Raw genomic sequence first — 17,878 nt, forward strand, 5'->3', positions numbered from 1 at the left:
AGGAACTCAAGGCAGAAATCTGGAGGCAGGAACTGAGGCCATGGAGGAGTATTGCTCACTGGATTGCTCCTCTCTATGGCTGCTGTCCTTGGCAGTCGTCCCATGATGATGCCATCTCCAAAATGCTGAAGTCTCTGAAACTGGGCTGCTGCATCACCAAAAACCTCTTGTGGTGCCTTGGTTGTATTATCACCACCTTTTCGGTTGGCAAACCCAGGGGACCCATCTTGGGAGCAGAGGTAGATATGACACTAACCTTACCTCTGGGCATCTGGCACACAACTTTGATCTTGTTGGGCCCGGCTGGACTTGGGCAGTATGGTGGAGGTAGCTGGTGTCAGGTGAACACTGGGGACAACCAAAAAAAGGTGCATTTAAGTTTTCTTGGAGCCAAAAGCAGAAGAGCTCATCAGATAATTTTTACCAAGTATGCTGAGATGGCTTAGCAGTTAGATGGTAAATTTTTACAAGAAATATATTTGAAACAATTTGGTTTAGTTTCTCTTCTTGATGTTGTAATAAAAACACTTTTATGAGACCAACTTAGGGGAGAAAGAGTTGATTTTTGGCTCACAGCTCAAGGGTTTAGTCCTTCATGGTGGGGAAGTCAAGGCAGCAGGATCATGAATCATCTACTCACATCATATCCACACACAGGAAGCAGAGGGAATGAATGCATGCTTGCTGTTCTGTTTACTTTCCATTTTATACAGTGCAGAATCCCCTGTCCAGGGAATAGTCTCACCTATAATCAAGTTAGGTCTTTTTACGTCAATTAACTTAAAATTTGTTACAAACATATCCAGAGACCCAACTCTCGGGTAATTCTAGATTGTATTAAGTTGAGAGTTAACACTATCCATCATGGAATTAAATTCAATTTGCAAAAGAATGAAGCTGAACCCTCCTTACCTTACAACACACCAAGAAAATCACATTCATATTCATGTATATACGTTCATGTTAGATTTATGTCTATAAAGCTATTGAAAGAAAACATATGAGTGGTTTCATGGTTAGACAGTGGATTCTTAAGTATCGTACTTAAAGCACCTAGGTAGTTTAATGCTTGCCTAGCATGCACAAAGCTCTGAGTTCAATCCAGAGCACTGAAAGATCAGACAAGAAAGAAAACAAGCAATACAACAAAGTAAGACAATACTCAAAGTGGAGAGAAAATATTTGAAATTCTGATATTAAAAGGAATGTATACCTGGAATATGTAAAAACAAAACCAAAAAAGAAACCTCTAATAACTCAGCCTAAAAAAAGACAATCTAGGGGTGAGTGGTAAAAGTGCTTGCTGCCTAAGCCTGATGACTTACGCTCAGTCCCCAGGACCAGCACAGTGGAAGGAGAAGAATAATTCCCTGCAAGATGTTCTCAGACCTCCGCACCCACACTATGGCACACTCACAGCCCCCTCTCAACAAATAAATAAAGCCTCTTTTAAAGCTGGGTTTATAAAAAAGAAAACTTAATGTAAGAATGTGCGAGAATCTAGACATGTACACGTGCCAGTGAGAGTTTGAAAAAAGGCTCAAACTCATTAGTCATTAAGGAAGTACAAATCAAAGCCAATAGGAGAGACCACTTCCCATAATCTAGGATGGTGACAACCAAGATAAGAGATAACAAGAGTTTGTGAGGGTGTGGAAAACTTAGAGTCTTCATATATTACTTAGGACTGTAAGTGGCATGAGCTCTACTCAACACTTTAGCAGTTCCTCAAAACGTCAGAGGTTACCGTATGATGCAACAATTCCACACCCAAGAGAAATGAAAATGCATATCCAACACAAACCCTGCACACAAAAAACCATTGCAACATTACTCCTAATAGCCAAATGGTAGAAACAATCTGGCTGTGGTTAGATTTTAAAAGATCTACAGATTCACAGCTGGTAGTGCTAATTTTGGAGACGATGGAGACTGCGGGAGGTGGGGCCTAGCTAGAGGAAATGGTTAACTAAGGGCATGTCTTCAAAGGGGCCTCTTCCTGCTCCTTCTGCTTCCTGTCTTCTATGGGGTGAACAGCCTCCCTCCCCACATGATATCCAGCCTTGCTTCAAACCCAAAGCAATAAAGCCATCTGAACACTGACTGAACCTTCCAAAGCTGTGAACTAAAATAAAGAATTAATTCCACCTCTTAAGTTCTCCTCACAGGTGTATTGATAGAGCTATGAAAAACAACTGAAACAAACCCTTTATTAGCTTCCTTGGACTGCTGTCAAAAGTCATGAACTTGGCTTCAAAGAGCATACATTTATTTATTCACTCATCGTACTGGTGCTCAGAAACCTGAAATCCAGATGGAAGCAGGGTTGTTATGCTCCTCTGACCATCCTAGAGGAGCATCATTTATGGCTTCTGATTTCTAGCTGCTCCGGGCATTCCTCAGCTTGTTGTGGTGGCATCAGTCCAATCTTTATCTTCACCTCCCCATGGACTCCACCCCTAGCCCTCTCCTCTGTATGCCTCTTATGATATTTCTTATTCACTGGGTTTAGGGCCTATAGAGATGATCCCGGATGATCTCATCTTGAGATCCTTAACTTAAGAACATCTGCAAAGGATCTTTTCCCAAATTAAGTTATAGTCACACATTCTAGAGGTTAAGAGTTTAAGAAACCAAATGTCCATCAATAGATGAATGGGTAACCAGTATGTCGTTCATCAGTATAATGAGATATTATTTGCCATTGAAAAGGAATGAAGGACCAGCACATACTACAGCATAGGTAAACCTTAAACTTTTTATACTGAGGGAAAGAAGCCAAACAGAGGCTGTGCATGGTGTATTTCCATTTATATGAAGTGTCTACAATAGATAAATCAATAGGGCCAGAGAGTAGATCAGTGGTTTCCTAGGGTTATGGGGTATCAAAGGGAATGGGCATGATTGCTAATGGTTTCTTTTTGACATCAAACGTTATAAAATTAGGTTATGATACTGTTCTAAGAAACACTGAGCCTTGGGCTTTAAATGAATGAGCTGTATGCCATGAAATTGTTAAAAGATGGGAAATGAAAAATGAATAATGAATGTAATGGACTGAGAAACATCAGATGTGCTGAAATGATTTTTGTCAAAGGTCCTGGGTTCCCTGCAGATAACACTAGGGAACCAACTCATCTTTTTGAAAATAAGTAAGGATTAGAAAGCAGGAATTTACTCTTTCTTCATGCTACGGACTATGCTGCTCAGTATCCAAAGAGTTAATGAAAGAAAGCTGTTTTCATTATAGAAATACTTTATCCAAGAAAGAACAGAATTAGAATCTCACAAATTTGCAAGCCCAAATGAAATGCAGAGTCTTGGCATCCCTTTGTACTGTATGAAAGGCAGAGCTACCCATACCTATGTTTGATATTTAGTGTTAATATTTTGAAAAATCGAGTAGCCAGGCAGCAGTACATGCCTTCTGGTGTGCTGTGATCTGAAGAATTCCTGCTAATGAAATCAAATCTGAATCCGATCAAGCTTCCATATCTAATTACAAATGCACAGAAAAGACAGACGTGTGTGTGTGTGTGTGTGTGTGTGTGTGTGTGTGTGTGTGTGTGTTAAATGACACACAAGAGAGGGAGATCAGCCAAATAACTGCCCGTGGGAAAATTTCCAGGTAAAAAACTCTCCCTTTTCCCCACAGACAAATGGCAAGAATGTTAATCAGAAAGGGGGTAACCTATAAACAGACTTAAGAGACATACTAACCAAGCGCTGTAAGGGATCATGTCTGATTTCTAGTTTAAACAAACCAAAATGTAAAAATATATACACGGGAGAATAGAGAATACCCTAGACCAGTCCTTTGCAACCTTCCTAGTGTTGCAACTCTTTTTCGTTGCTACTTCATAACTATAATTTTGCTACTGTTAAGAATTATAAATATGTCTCGAAAAAAGAATTATAAATATCTGATATGCAGGATACATGATATTCAACCTCTGTGAAAGGGTCTCTTGACCCCCAAAAGGGCTCTCAGTCTACAGGTTGAGAACTGCTGCTTTAGATACTGAGCAGATGTTTATTGGTATTAATAGACTGGTGTCAATTTTTTTTTTAGTAGGTATAGTTTTTTGAGGGACGGGAAGCTTATAAAAATCTTTCCTGAATGCATACTTGAAATATTTTTGGTGTAAAAATATAAAGTCTGAGATATGTTTCAAGATAATCTTATGATGGTGAGGTTTGAAAAGCAGCTGGGAATATATATGAAATCAAAATTGGTCAAATGGGCTTAGCCGCTGAAGCAAGTGGCTGTTCATATGCAGGTTATTGTTTCAGGCTCCTCCATGAAGGAAATGGGCAGACAGCAAAGGCTGGACCAATGTGGAGGACTTTTAGCCACCTGGGAGTGACAACCCAAAGGGAAAAAAATAGATGGTCTGAACTCTAGGAGGCAGGAGGATGCCAATGGAAAGTTTCCCCTGTAAGTGTTGAGGTCTCAACCCCTTGACAAGCTGAATGCAAGAAAGGTTGAGAGCAGGCATTAAGGCTCTGAGTTCTCAGTGCCGTGATGCCTACTAAGATTGGGTTTCCATAGAAGGTATATGTGGACAGGTAGCTAGCTGATGGAGAGTAAGACAAAGCTAAGAGTGTAGGTAGCAGGAGGAAGGGTCTCAGAAGCAAGAATGGTGGTGGGTTTTGAGTAGTGTGTCCCTACAGCAGTCTTCCTCTGAAGGTCTGGGCTCTGACCACTGCTTACTAGAGTTAACTGATATGAAGACAGTACTGGGCGTTTATACAGGTTCAGGGAGACTCTTGTTAGCTACACATATACAAATGATGTGAAGAATTGGGACCAACTAATGGAAAGCCCATAAAAGCCAGAGAATGCCTCTGTTAGCTGCTACTCTGTCACCTCTTTCCACTCCCTCAATTCGGAGGGAGGTGACCTAGGTTTTCTCCATCCATTGCTCCCTCCCCCCATCACTCCTATTAGTACTAACTGATATGTATGTATGTGTGTATATATATATATATATATATATACACACACACACACACACATATTTGGAAATGTTTCTGAGTAAAAGGAAATTGGTCATTTGTTTATTGAAACAGAGTGTAGCCAGGCAATAGTGACACATGCCTTTAATCCCAGCTTCAGGGAGAAACCCTATGTTGAAAAATATATATATAAAGAAAGAAAGAAAGAAAGAAAGAAAGAAAGAAAGAAAGAAATTTGGAGGATACTACATAAGCCCTCTACCACTGACTTACCTCCCTTTTCATGCTCAAAATGTAGAGCTATTTCTTTTATTAATTTTTAATTTAAAATGTATTTTAGTATTATATTATTCCAGTGGAATGTCACTGTATATAAAGTACACTCCAGAGCAGGTCCCATGGACTGTTTGAGACAGGGTTTCTCTGTGTAGCCCTGGCTGTCCTGGAATTCACTCTGTAGACCAGGCTGGCCTTGAACTCAGAAATCTACCTGCCTCTGCCTCCCAAGTGCTGAGACTAATGGTGTGTGTCACAACCTCCCGCCTATTTTTTTGTCCATTTTTCTTTTTCTTTTTTGTTGTTGTTGCTTTTCCTGTATTTTGTTTGTTTGTTTGTCTATTTTTGTCTTTTTGAAGGAGAGAGAAAGAACATGAAGTTGGGTGGATAGGAAGATAGGGAGGAATTGGAAGAGGGGAAAGAGTATTATCAAAAATATATAAAAATATATATTCTTATTGTGTTTGTATGATGTGGGGTAGATCACTGCTGTGGTGTTCATATGGTGGTCAGAGGACAACTTTGAGGAGTTGATTCTTTTCTTCTACCTTTTTAGGGGTTCAGGGCATCAAACTCAGGTTATCAGATTTGTATGGCAGTCGCCTCTACCCACTGAACAAGCCTGCCAATCTTAGGGGGTTTGTTTTGTTTTGTTTGTTTATTAGTGTATGGAGATTTTTTGTTTTGAGGTTTTAGTTGTTGTTTGTTTGTTTTGAGACAGAATCTTTGCTATGTAGCACAGGCAATTTTAGAACTCAACACATAGCCTAAGCTGGCTTCAAACCTATTATCTTATTGTCTGTTCTTAAGGAGTTACAAATATTACAACTGTGCCTGTGGGTGGGAGGGGGAGGTAGTTTTGTTTATTTGTCTTTTGTTTTTAAAGATTCTTTCAAACATTGAGTTAAGCCCTGAGTGTACACACACACACACACACACACATACACACACATATATATATTTGGTTTTTTTTTGAGACAGGGTTTCTCTGTATAGCCCTGGCTGTCCTGGAACTCACTTTGTAGACCAGGCTGGCCGCGAACTCAGAAATCTGCCTGCCTCTGCCTCTGCCTCTCTGCCTCTGCCTCTCTGCCTCTGCCTCTCTGCCTCTCTGCCTCTCTGCCCCTCTGCCCCTCTGCCCCTCTGCCCCTCTGCCCCTCTGCCCCTCTGCCCCTCTGCCCCTCTGCCCCTCTGCCCCTCTGCCCCTCTGCGCCCCTGCCCCTCTGCGCCCCTGCCCCTCTGCGCCCCTGCCCCTCTGCGCCCCTGCCCCTCTGCGCCCCTGCCCCTCTGCGCCCCTGCCCCTCTGCGCCCCTGCCCCTCTGCGCCCCTGCCCCTGCCCCTGCCTCTGCGTGCTGGGATTAAAGGTGTGTGCCGCCTGGCGAGTATATTTTTACATATAAATCCATACACATTTTTGTTTGGTTCTAGAGTCCTAGAATGTCCCATCAAAGGGTACTTGGTCCCTACCCTGAGGCTCTATTTGAAGGTTGTGGAACCTTTAAAAGCTTAGGCAAGTAGAAGTAGGTCACTGTAGCTGTGTCCATTAAGGGATATACGGTCCCTTCTTGTCTCCTTCTTTGCTCCCAGGACAACATGAACTACCCAGCACCCCAGCATCCTCTGCCCTGCTCCCTGCTGTGCTGATGCCTTTGCCACAGGCCAAAAGGCCAAAACTGTGAGCCCAAATCGACCTTTCCTCCGTTTCCATTGCTTATTTCAGCTGCCTGGCACAGAGACACACGACTAACAAAGAAACCAGGTAAAAATGAGGCAGAACTTCCTGCTGCATAGTCTGCAACTGAGTCCCATTGTGTGTGTGTGTGTGTGTGTGTGTGTTGCTTTGTCTTTGTGTTTGTCTATGGATATATATGGGGGTGTGTGATATATGTATATGTGTTTATGAGTGTATATGTTTGTATATGAATATGTGTGTATGTGAGTTTGATGTGTAGGTATGTGTTTGTTTATGTATGTGTTTGTATATAGGTATATATAGGTATGTATGTGTGATGTGTGGTATGTGTTTGTATGTGTCTGTTTGTATGTGGGTATATATGTGTATGTGTGAGTATAATATGTATGTGTTTTGGTACATGTGTGTGTTTATGTGTGTATGTGTTTGTATATGGATATGTGTGTGTGGTGTGTTTGTTTACATGTGTGCTTTTGTTTATGTGTGTAAGTATTTGTATATGGGCATACTAGGTTTGTGTGTGTGAGTGTATGTGTTCAAACGCACATGTGGAGGTAGGGACAACAACTTGTAGAAGTCACTTTTCTCCTTTCACCATGTGGGAACTGGGGATCAAACACAGACCATTAGCCTTGGTGTCAGAATTGGGAGCCATCTCACCAGAGCCAAACCATAGCACCATCTTCAACACAAGGCATTAAGCATCAGTGTCTCCCCAGCTTTCTCTGTGATAAAGATGTGGATTTCAAAAAAGGGGGCGGGGGACAGGCACTGACTGCTCTTCCACAGATCCTGAGTTCAAATTCTAGCAACCACATGGTGACTCACAACCATCTGTAATGGGATCTGATGCCCTCTTCTGGTGTGTCTGAAGACAGCTACAGTATAGTTACATATAATAAACAAACAAACAAATAAATAAATCTTTTAAAAAAGATGTGGAGTTCAAAGAGACAGACCAGGGAAGTTCTTAATATAGGTCTATGGAAGGTGGCCTAGGCATGCTCTCTATTACTTGGCCATCTAAGCCCAGGCCTGAGGTGGGACAGGGTGCAAGGTAGTCTATAGCCCCAACTCCTGAGCAAGTGGCCTCAGCCTCTAGTGCCACTGTAGGAGTTCCTTGGCATGAGTCAGTGATTCTCAAAAATAATTTAGGAGACCAAATTAGGTCATCTATTTTTAATTGTTGTGGTTATTAATTTGACAAATTATAATTCAATACCACTCTCAGATGCAATAATTCTTGAGACCTGAAGAGCTGGTCATGTGTTCTTTTGAGTTTTTTTTTTTTAATTCTTCACACTGAAGGCACGACAGAGTTCCTCACACCCTTTAGCCAACAATGCTGAGACTCACATTTTCTGACCTTATCTAAAACACAGTCCAAGAGAGTAGCTTATTTATTTTTAGTGTGAATTATTCAAAGCACAAAGACCTCTATTTTGTGAAGGAAACATTTCCAAGAGCTTAAAAAAAACCACCCTCAAAGTTAGCAACAAATTTGAGCAGTATCTAATTAAAGCATTTACAGTAAACAACTGACTGATAAAGACAACTCAAAACCTGCTTATTTTTCCATTGAAAGTGGATGTAATCTTCAAATCACAAGCCTGCCTGGGCGTCACTACCACACAATAGGATGGCTTGCTGGTTTTTCACTAAAGAAAAAAAAATGTGGCAGTCAGTGTTGCTCACAGTTTTTCTTTGTGTAGAATTCCTTGGAATTATATCAAAAGCCAACCTTTTAAAAACAACCCCCATATACAATCATAGGTGCTTCTAAGTTTTGGTTCATTTTGCTGTTGGTAAGAGCCCAGCTGAGATGGGAATGCAGCAGGGAAAAAAAATGCACACTGGCTCTTTGACTGTGGCCCAGGAAGCTGTGTCAGAGAAGTCTAGGTTTCTACTATACAGCCAAATAAATTCTTGAGCGGGAGGGGGGATGAGGAGTGGGTGGAGGTGGGTTGGCCATATACTTCTGGCTCTTTCTGAGATTCTGAACACATTCGAACATACAACTAAAGGCCTGGGGTCATCGTGGTAATGAAAACCATCTAAAGGAGCTCTTTGAAATAGCATCTCTGGCCATAAGGCCTAGCTCGAGGTCTGAATTTATTTACAGTTTTGGTCTTACCTTGCAGTGTTACGAACTATAAGAGATACAGCAAAAGCCTAAGCTAGTTGTGGTGGCCAACACCTGTGAAACATGCTGAAGAGGCAGAGGTAGAAGGTACATCGTTATAAATTCATACAACGATCTGCATGTATCCTAGGGTACCCTATCTGTTTGAGATCATCATCAGCCAGCCTGGGCTACACTTGGGGCCAATGAGAGGCGCTTTCAGCCAAGAGCAAGTTCCTGAGTTCAATCCCTGAGATCCACATGAGAAAGGGAGTAAAATCGACTCCTTAAGTTGTCCTCTGACCTACACACACACACACACACGTTTTAGTGTATACATTCATGCAAACCCACACTCACACATGCACACACATACATATATGAATACATGTAAAGGGGAAAAAATGAGAAGGCCTATAGCTATAGAATCCAGGGAGTGTGTACTTCGAGATGTGGCTCTGGTTCAACGTTTTGGAACTGGGTGACTCCTGGAGCATGAGGCCATGAGTCTTGTGGTAGAGTGTTTTCACCCCCACCGTGGTATTTACTAGACATCCTAATTTCTAGAGCCCCATTACAGAGAGTGAACTGCCTTTGTCTCAGCTTACCAATGTGCTCAAAGACTCCAGCTTTGTTTCGATGCTGCTGAATTATGTCAGCTTCCTAGTGAACGTGCACCTCTCCCTACTTTACCAGTAACCATTCCTAACTTGCTTCAAGCCCCTTCCTGACCTTTTCAAGACAGTTCCCAACTCAGTCGAGATAGTTCGTGACTTATTTGGACTTCCCACTTTCTTGAGATTCTTCCAGACCCATTTGTGAGTCTTCCTGACTTGTGTAGAACAAACTCTTGCAGACATGTGGAATACCTTTCCTGATGTAGTTCAGACTCAATCTAGGGATACTGACATCTTCTGAACATGGTTCAGGTGATTCTTGATGTATCTGAGTGTCTCCCGATCTGTTTGAGATGCTTCTAGCTAGATATATGTAACATTCTTGACAACTTGGAAACTCATTCTGATTAGTTATCTGTTGTGGCTTAGATGTGAAATGTCCCCCCAAAAGACTTATGTATGGAAGAGTAGGTTCCCAGCCGGTGGCACTATTTAAGAGGTCTTGGCAACTTTAAGAGGTGAGGCTTGGTTGAAGAAAGTAGTTCACTGGGGGCGGGGCGGGGCGGGGCAGGGGGAGGGGCTAGCGGCTAAATCCTGTCCTGCTTCCTGTCTGTACATGCTTCTACCACAGTGACATTCTACCTAAACCACAGGTCCAGACTCAAAGGAGTCAAGGACTACAGACAGAAACTGTGAGGCAAGGTAAGCTTTCTCCATTCAAGAGGTTCCTCTTAGATATTTAGTTACAGCAATGAAAGCCTACCAATTGTCTTTTTCAGAATTCTTGGTTAACTTTCCTGACATATATAAGACCACCCCGATGTGTTGTGGCTGTGCCCATCTGTTTGAGACTCTTCAAACACCTCCTAATTTGTTTCAAAAAGATTTATGACATGTCTGAATCCATGCCTGATATTTTAGATTCAACCTGACCTGTTTGAGCCTTTATAATAGCTCATCTAACAGCTTTCCTAAGGAACTTTTTGACATCTTTGAGAGCCTAAGTTGTTTGAAACCCTGATTGATTTAGTGGATGAATTTCCTGGTGTAGCTAACTAAGACTCTTTCTAATATATTAGCAAATCTTATTGACTACTGGAGCTATGCGTTATGACTTCCCCATAAAACATTTGAGACTTTCTTGACTTGCTGAGACTCTTCCTAACAACTTGAGGCCCATCATGAGATAACGAGAACTTCATATCAGTTTTAGATCGTTCCTTTTGTGTTTGAAATCATCCCTTGCCTAGTGGACACTATTTCTGATTTGTTAAATGCCTTTCTCACATGGCAGAGACACTCCTTAGGGTGTTAGAAATAGCGACTGATATAATTAATCTCTTCCTGTGAGTCCGAAACACTTTCAGATAGATCAAAGGCTCTTCCTATAGTAAGCCCTTTTCTACATGTCCGAGACTTGTACAGATGACTTTCACACTCTTCCTGACTTGTTTATTATCATACCCAGAGTCTCTGTGACACTTAAGAGAACTTGCCAACATGTTGGACATCTTTCCTGACTTCTTAGGCCTGTTTCTGATGACTCAAAGATACTCTGTAGCTTGTCTGACACCCTCCATGTATAGATTCCTTTTATGTGTTTGAGATTCTTCCTATTTTAGTATTTCTGCTCAGCCTAATGATTGTGACATGCTCCCTTACACTTATAAACCCATTTGTGACACAGTTGTACCCTTTCCCAATATTCAAGACACTGTCGGGCATGTTTGACATCCTAGCTGCTTTTTTGAGACCCTTCAGATTTACTGACAGATCTGAGAACTTTCTTGACTCTGTGGGTGTAGCCCATTCCTGACATTTTCCCAAGTCCTCCTGCTTTGGGTGAGACTGTTCGTGACATGTTAGACATCTCTTCTGAGTTACTTGAGAGCCTTCACAACTTATATGAAAGCTTCCCCTGGCATACCTGAGACTCTTTCAAAGGTATCTGGGGCTCTTTCTCCCAGTTAGAGATGCACATTGACTTGTTTGGAGCTTATCTTAATCACACAGAGAAACTTTCAGACTTGTTGGATGAAATTCCTAATGCCTTTAAGACATTCCCCCAAAACATAGCACTTTCTAACATTCTGTTACACCGTTGGGTGTCTTTAAGGTTACTCCTGACACATTTGAGACCCTTTTTGATATGGTGACATTCTTTGTTGTACCTAAGACACTTCCATTCTGAGACCCTTCCTGACTTAATTACAACCCTTTTTTAAAAACATTTCTTTTTATTTTCTGTGAATGAGTGTTAGCTTGCATGTATGTATGTGCATGGTATGTACCTGGTACTCACAGAGACCAGATGAAGATGTTGGATTCCCTGAAACTGGAGTTACAGATGGATGTGAGCTAGATGTGGGTGCTGGGAACTGAACTGCAAGTGTATCAAGTACTCTTAACTGTTGAGTCATCTCTCTAGCCAAATTATAGCCCTGAGTTGCTTTGAAAACTTTCCTGATTTATTTGAGATATTTCTTGATGTGTTTGAAAACTTTCCTGTATATTCTAGAATGATACTAAAAAGTTTTAGATACCATCTTCCATGACTCTCCCAGTCAAATACCTACTTGGACTGGATTGGGAACTGGTCTGTTATATCTAGGACATATTTTAGGTTCTTCATGATATGTAAGGACCTCCATTACTTATATAAAATAGTTTCTGATATCTTAGAGACATTTGGTTGCTCTTCTAAAACTTACCAACACTCTTCATAACATGACTTGCTTGACATTCTTACTTGACTGTAGATAATTTTTCTGACTTGTGACTTATCTAGAGGTCTCTTTGTATCTGTCTGCTTGAGGCAATCAGTGACGTATTTCAACTTCTTGTTGATTACTTTGGGCCTTTCTGGGCTTGTTTGAAAAGATTGTTGATAGAATTCAATTTTTCTTCTCACTTGTGATAGTTTCTGAGACTATCCAGACACTTCCCAACATGTTTAAAAATCTTCCTTGGAATATTTCAGGCTCCTTCTTATCTTATTGAGAGCCTTACATACTTAAGACTACGTGCTATCAGGATTCCTATTGAGATACTACAATCTTTTCTGCCTGGCATGAGATATTCCCAAAGTCATAGTGAAATATTCAAGACCCTTGAAGATGTATTTGAGACTAACTGATCTTACTGATCAATTTCATGCCCCTCTGATGACTTTGAGATTCTTCCAATCTGATTTGAGAAGATTGATCATATAGTTCAGACCCTTACCCTTCTTGAGAATACTTTCTGTCCTGCTTCCGAAGTAACCTGTCCTGTTTTAAGGCACTTCTTGAGGTATTTGAGACTTTTTGATGATGTTGAGGCCCTTCTCTGTTGTTTCTGAAACCTTTTCTGAGTATTGTGACTTTTCTTGAGACACCACCAAACCTTATTGACTTGGGTGTTATCGTTCCTGAAGGATTCCCAGATCCTTAGCTGTCTTGTTGGAGATGCTTTTTGATGCACATGAGACCATTCTGGATTAGTTCAAGCCTTCTTCTATGTTAAAAGACACTTCGTGACATGTTTGCTATGACATGACGTTCCTGACATGTCTGTGAGAGTCTTCTTGCTGTCTCTGAGATACCCCTGACTGTTCCAGTCCATAATGGCATGTATGAGGCATCTGTCTCCTTCAATCATTCCTTTTCCTTAACTGGGTATTTGAGACCCTTCATGTGGCTTTTGTAACTCTGCCATTCAGGAGATCTTTTTTAGTAAGCTTGAGACTGTCTGCCTTTCTTGAGAACCTCCCAGATGGGTTTGAGAGTTCTTCACGGGGATCTGAGGCTCTTCCTTTAGTTTGGAAAACCTCACTGACTTACACGTGGCTCGTCGTCACTACTTAGATAAAGTTCCGGGTTGGTCTGAGATGCCTACTTAGGTTAAGAGACTTAATGTCTGTTCTGTAAACTCCTCTTGTTGTATTAGGAAACTTCTCAGACTACTCTGAAAGCCTTCACTGTTCACTTAAAACCTTCCTTAAAAGGCTTAAAAGACCCTTCCGTAGGTATGCAGGCCAGGTTTTTTTCCCCTTGAGGCCTTTGGTTACATACTTTCTGATGACTTTTAGACCTTTTGGAGTTATTTGAGAAGATTTTTTGATGCAAGTGAACTGTACCTCAGTGTGTGCAATCCTTTCTGATGTGCTTGTTGCACTTCCTTTCTTACCGGAGATTCTTCCTGCCAGTTGGAGGCCATTCCCGATGTGTGCACATTCTAGATTGTATCAGGTAAATCTTTTTTAAAAAGAAAAAGGAAGAAAAGAAGGAAGAAGCAAAGGAGGGAGGGATGAGGGAACTCTGCTTTGGATATTCCCTGATAAAGACACTTCCTGAGTCTTCATCTGTCATCTTTGTGACACCTCCTAACATATCTGAGACCCTTCTCATGTATTAAGGAAGTGTCCCCCATATACTTCACACTCTTCCTGATGGTATGGGCCTCAAAACTGTCAAGAAAATATGACAGAAAGGCTCCCAAGTAGCGACCAAGTGCTTCCAAGCCATCACAGGCAGCTGCAAACACAGTAGGACTAGCTGAGGAGCTTCTCTAGCAACTCAGAGGAGGCCTTTCATAGTGTCCTTAAGACATTTGCCCATTTATTTGCATCTGCTATTGCCAAATTTATAGCTTTTCCTTGTGCTCTTAAGAACCTTTCCTATGGCTTAAGAGAATTCAGATCCCCATTTCATTTGGGGACATATGCTGGTATATCCACTGTATTTGAGACTCTAATAACACTGAAGGTCCCTTCAGAGAGAAATCAACACCCTCTCTGACTTGCCAGAGACTCTACTTGAGTCCCTTTCTGGAATTTTTGAGACCTATACTTATTTCTTTGAGACATTTTTGTGATAAGTTTGAGACTTCTTGACATATTCACAACAAGAATCCAGGCTATGCAAGATTGCTCCTTTCCATTGGAGACACTGACTGACCTACTTGCAAGTCTTCCAGGTTACTTGTTTAAGATGACTTATGATAGTCTTGGGGCATCGTTCTCTGTTTGTGACACTGTTGCCAAGGTTGAAACTGTTGGGCCTTATGTAGTCTAATGAATTTGAACTTTCTATGCAGTCTCCCTCCCAAGTACTTCATTACAAGCATACTCCATCATACTCAGCTTCAGAGTTCTGTTTTAAACTCTGCTGGACGGAGCTAAGATCCTTCTTTTTCCAGTTTTAGGCCTTCATGGACTTACGTCAGTCTTCTCCTGTTATATTAGAGACTTAGTCAGACCATGAGGCTCTTCCTGTTTGGCAAAATGACTCCTGATATTATTGTGACTCTTTGAGACTTATTGCTTCCTTTCCTAATTATCAAAGACCCTTTCTGATATTTTTTAGACCTCTTTTAAACAGGCCAGTGATCTTTTTAAATTATGTGATACATTTCCTGTAAGTTTGAGACCCTTTTGTGACATATTTAAGCCAATATCTTCAGCCCTTTTCAGCTCTCACTGGTATATTTTGAATTTTTTTATACATTGGAGCCATTAGAGATCAGTTCAAGAGTTATTTATAATGTGATTAGCACACTTCTTTTGTGGGGCAGTGGTGCCATGCACCTTTAATCCCAGCACTTAGGAAGCAAAGGTAGGATCTCTGTGAGTTTGAGGCCAGCCTGGTCTACAGAGCAAGTTTTAGGACAGCCAGAACTGCACGGAGAAACCCTGTCTTGAAAACACAACAACGAAGACATTTTCTCTCATTTTGAGAGTGTTTAGGACATATTTGGGACACTTCCTGATATATTTGAATCCTTTCTTTATAATTGAGATCTGTCTTGTTTGATCTGTGACCCTTTCTGAAGTAATTAAAATTATTCTTATCACATAGCCCAACAATTCCTCTCCTAAGTATATACCCTAGAGAAATGAAACCTGTTGTTCACAAAAAAATGTGTACTGAAACACTCAGGACGCTGGCATGATTCATAATAGTCCAAAAGTGTAACTAACCCCAATGTTTATCATCTAATAAATGGGAAAATGAAGTACACCCAGATGACAAAATAATCCTTGGCCATATTTAAAAAAAAAAAAGTGAAATATCAGTACCTTGCAGATCTGAAAAGTTATACTAAGAGGCAGAATCTAGACAAAAAGGTCATGAGTTAGATGACTCTATTTACAAAGAATGTACAGGATAGGTGATTCTATAAATATAAAAAGACTAGCCATTTGGTACTGTCTGGAGTAGGGAGGAATGAAGAATAGGGCTTATAGATATAGGGGTGATAATAAAAATTCTGAATTTAGGTGGTAGTGGTATATGTATTCAAGGCACTACAAGATTGCTAGAACTGTTCTCCTTAAAGTGATAACTTGTACAGCATATGGAGTATATATCAATAAAATCCATTACAGAAAACAGCTTAATATTTTCTTTCCCTTCTTCCTTCCTTCCCTTCCCTTCCCTTCCCTTCCCTTCCCTTCCCTTCCCTTCCCTTCCCTTCCCTTCCCTTCCCTTCCTTCCTTCCTTCCTTCCTCCCTTTCATTTCTTTCTTTCTTGACAGAATTTCCTCAGGTATGCCAGGCTGGCCTGGAACTCCTAATGGAGCCCAGGTTGTTTTCAAACCCATAGTCCTCTTGCTTCAGTGTCCTTTAGCCTCCTCAGTGCTGGACTATAGGTCTGTGCCACCACACCCAGCTGCCTTTTAAAAAGCTCTTTCTGATGCATTTGAGGATCTTGTTGATATACGTTAGCCGGACTTTTAAAATTCTTTGGAGACATTTCCAGAAGTGTTTGAGAGCCTTTTTTGTTATTTGAGGGTATTCTGCTTTGATTAAGACCCTTCTTGAGCTGGGCGTGGTGGCGCAGGCCTTTAATCCCAGCACTTGGGTGGCAGAGGTATTGGATTTCTGAGTTCCAGGCCAGCCTGATCTATAGAGTGAGTTCCAGGACAGCCATGGCTATACAGAGACACCCTGTCAAAAAAAAAAAAAAAAAAAAACAAAAAACAAAACAAAACCTTCTTGGCATATGTCATATCGAACTGTTAGCAGAATATAAGATTCTCACTGCTGAAAACCCAGGAGACAGAATTTAATGGGAGGAAAGAGGTTTAAGACTCCTCCTAAAGAAAATAGAGGAGACTTTCTTGCTATAGGATATTTGACCCTGTTTCTAGTTGTGATGTGGCTCATCCCTTAGCACATACCTTTAATCCCTTTGGCTGGGATACAGACTTGCCCTTAGTACTCATCTTTAATCCCAAACAATGAAGGTAAAGTTAGTCCATAGAAGGAAGCACCCATGTTCAAAAGTGATATCTGATTGAGTGGCAAACAAAGTGATGAATCAGAGAAAGATTTGACAGAATAGGATATGTCCAGCTCTCAGGAGAAGAGAGAGGAAGGAAAGCTACGTAAGAGAGAGACAAACAGTACAGGAAGAAGTGAGTATAGTACAGGAATACAGTTGAGTTAGTAGATCAGCACACAGAGAGAGAGAAGGAGGCAGGTTTACCAGGTCATTTATAAAGAGGCAGGTTGCCCGGAATTTTACAGAGACAGATTGAAGAGAGAACAAGCTAGACACGGGTAAAGTAGAATGAGTCAGAGAATAAGGAGCCAGAAGATTAGAAAGGATTGCTAAAGTTAGGTTGAGGCCAAGCAGAGCAATTCAGAGTCGGAGAAAAAAGCCAGACTGAAGCAGTCAGCTTGGAGAGGAGTATGAGCCAGAACAAGCTAAGTTGAACCAGCCAGCTAGAGTTCAGAAAGAACAAGAAAGATTGAACTTATTCGCCAGCAAACCTCCAGACAACAATTACAGCAGGACAATAAAAGTTACTTTTACACTTTCCTCTCTTAAATCTCTATCTTAGGACCAGGGTAAAGTCTCTTCTGGGAAACACAGGGGTTTCAGTGAGACAATGGGCAGGGAATCTCCATTTTGGGCAAAGTCTTTTCTTGAGAATATCATCTCCTTACTCTCTTCTTCACAAGCAAATGAAGCTTAGCTCTGAGCATCTTATGAACATACTGTTTGCGTGGCATTCTATGTTCGAAGAGATACCTCAGAGTACTTCCTCTCTTCTGCTCACAAGAATTAATTTGTAAAATAAATAAATAAATAAATAAATAAAGTGTTAGTCTGAAAAGAACCAGGAAGTGCCTGGAAGTTGAGGTTCAAGGTCCCTATCCATTCTATTTTATTGAAGTCAGGGTCTCTCTATGTAGCTCTATCCATTCTATTTTATTGAAGTCAG

At 41.0% G+C, this 17,878-nt stretch overlaps 2 long non-coding RNA genes across 2 annotated transcripts in view; one reads left to right on the plus strand and one right to left on the minus strand.

The window, feature by feature from the left end:
• Window positions 1-17,878, minus strand: part of Gm41890 — a 26,897-nt gene continuing 9,019 nt past the window's right edge. Inside the window, exons 2-3 of the long non-coding RNA XR_878062.1 lie at window positions 257-348; window positions 1-148 (exon numbers count right to left, since the gene is read on the minus strand). This is a non-coding gene — a long non-coding RNA (predicted gene, 41890). The remainder of the gene's footprint in view (window positions 149-256; window positions 349-17,878) is intronic.
• The window catches only part of 4930500G05Rik (RIKEN cDNA 4930500G05 gene), an 18,034-nt gene continuing 10,441 nt past the window's right edge, over window positions 10,286-17,878 (plus strand). Inside the window, exon 1 of the long non-coding RNA NR_153101.1 lies at window positions 10,286-10,369. This is a non-coding gene — a long non-coding RNA (RIKEN cDNA 4930500G05 gene). The remainder of the gene's footprint in view (window positions 10,370-17,878) is intronic.

This window comes from Mus musculus, chromosome X (genome assembly GCF_000001635.26).
Source record: "Mus musculus strain C57BL/6J chromosome X, GRCm38.p6 C57BL/6J".
NCBI classification, from domain to species: domain Eukaryota; kingdom Metazoa; phylum Chordata; class Mammalia; order Rodentia; family Muridae; genus Mus; species Mus musculus.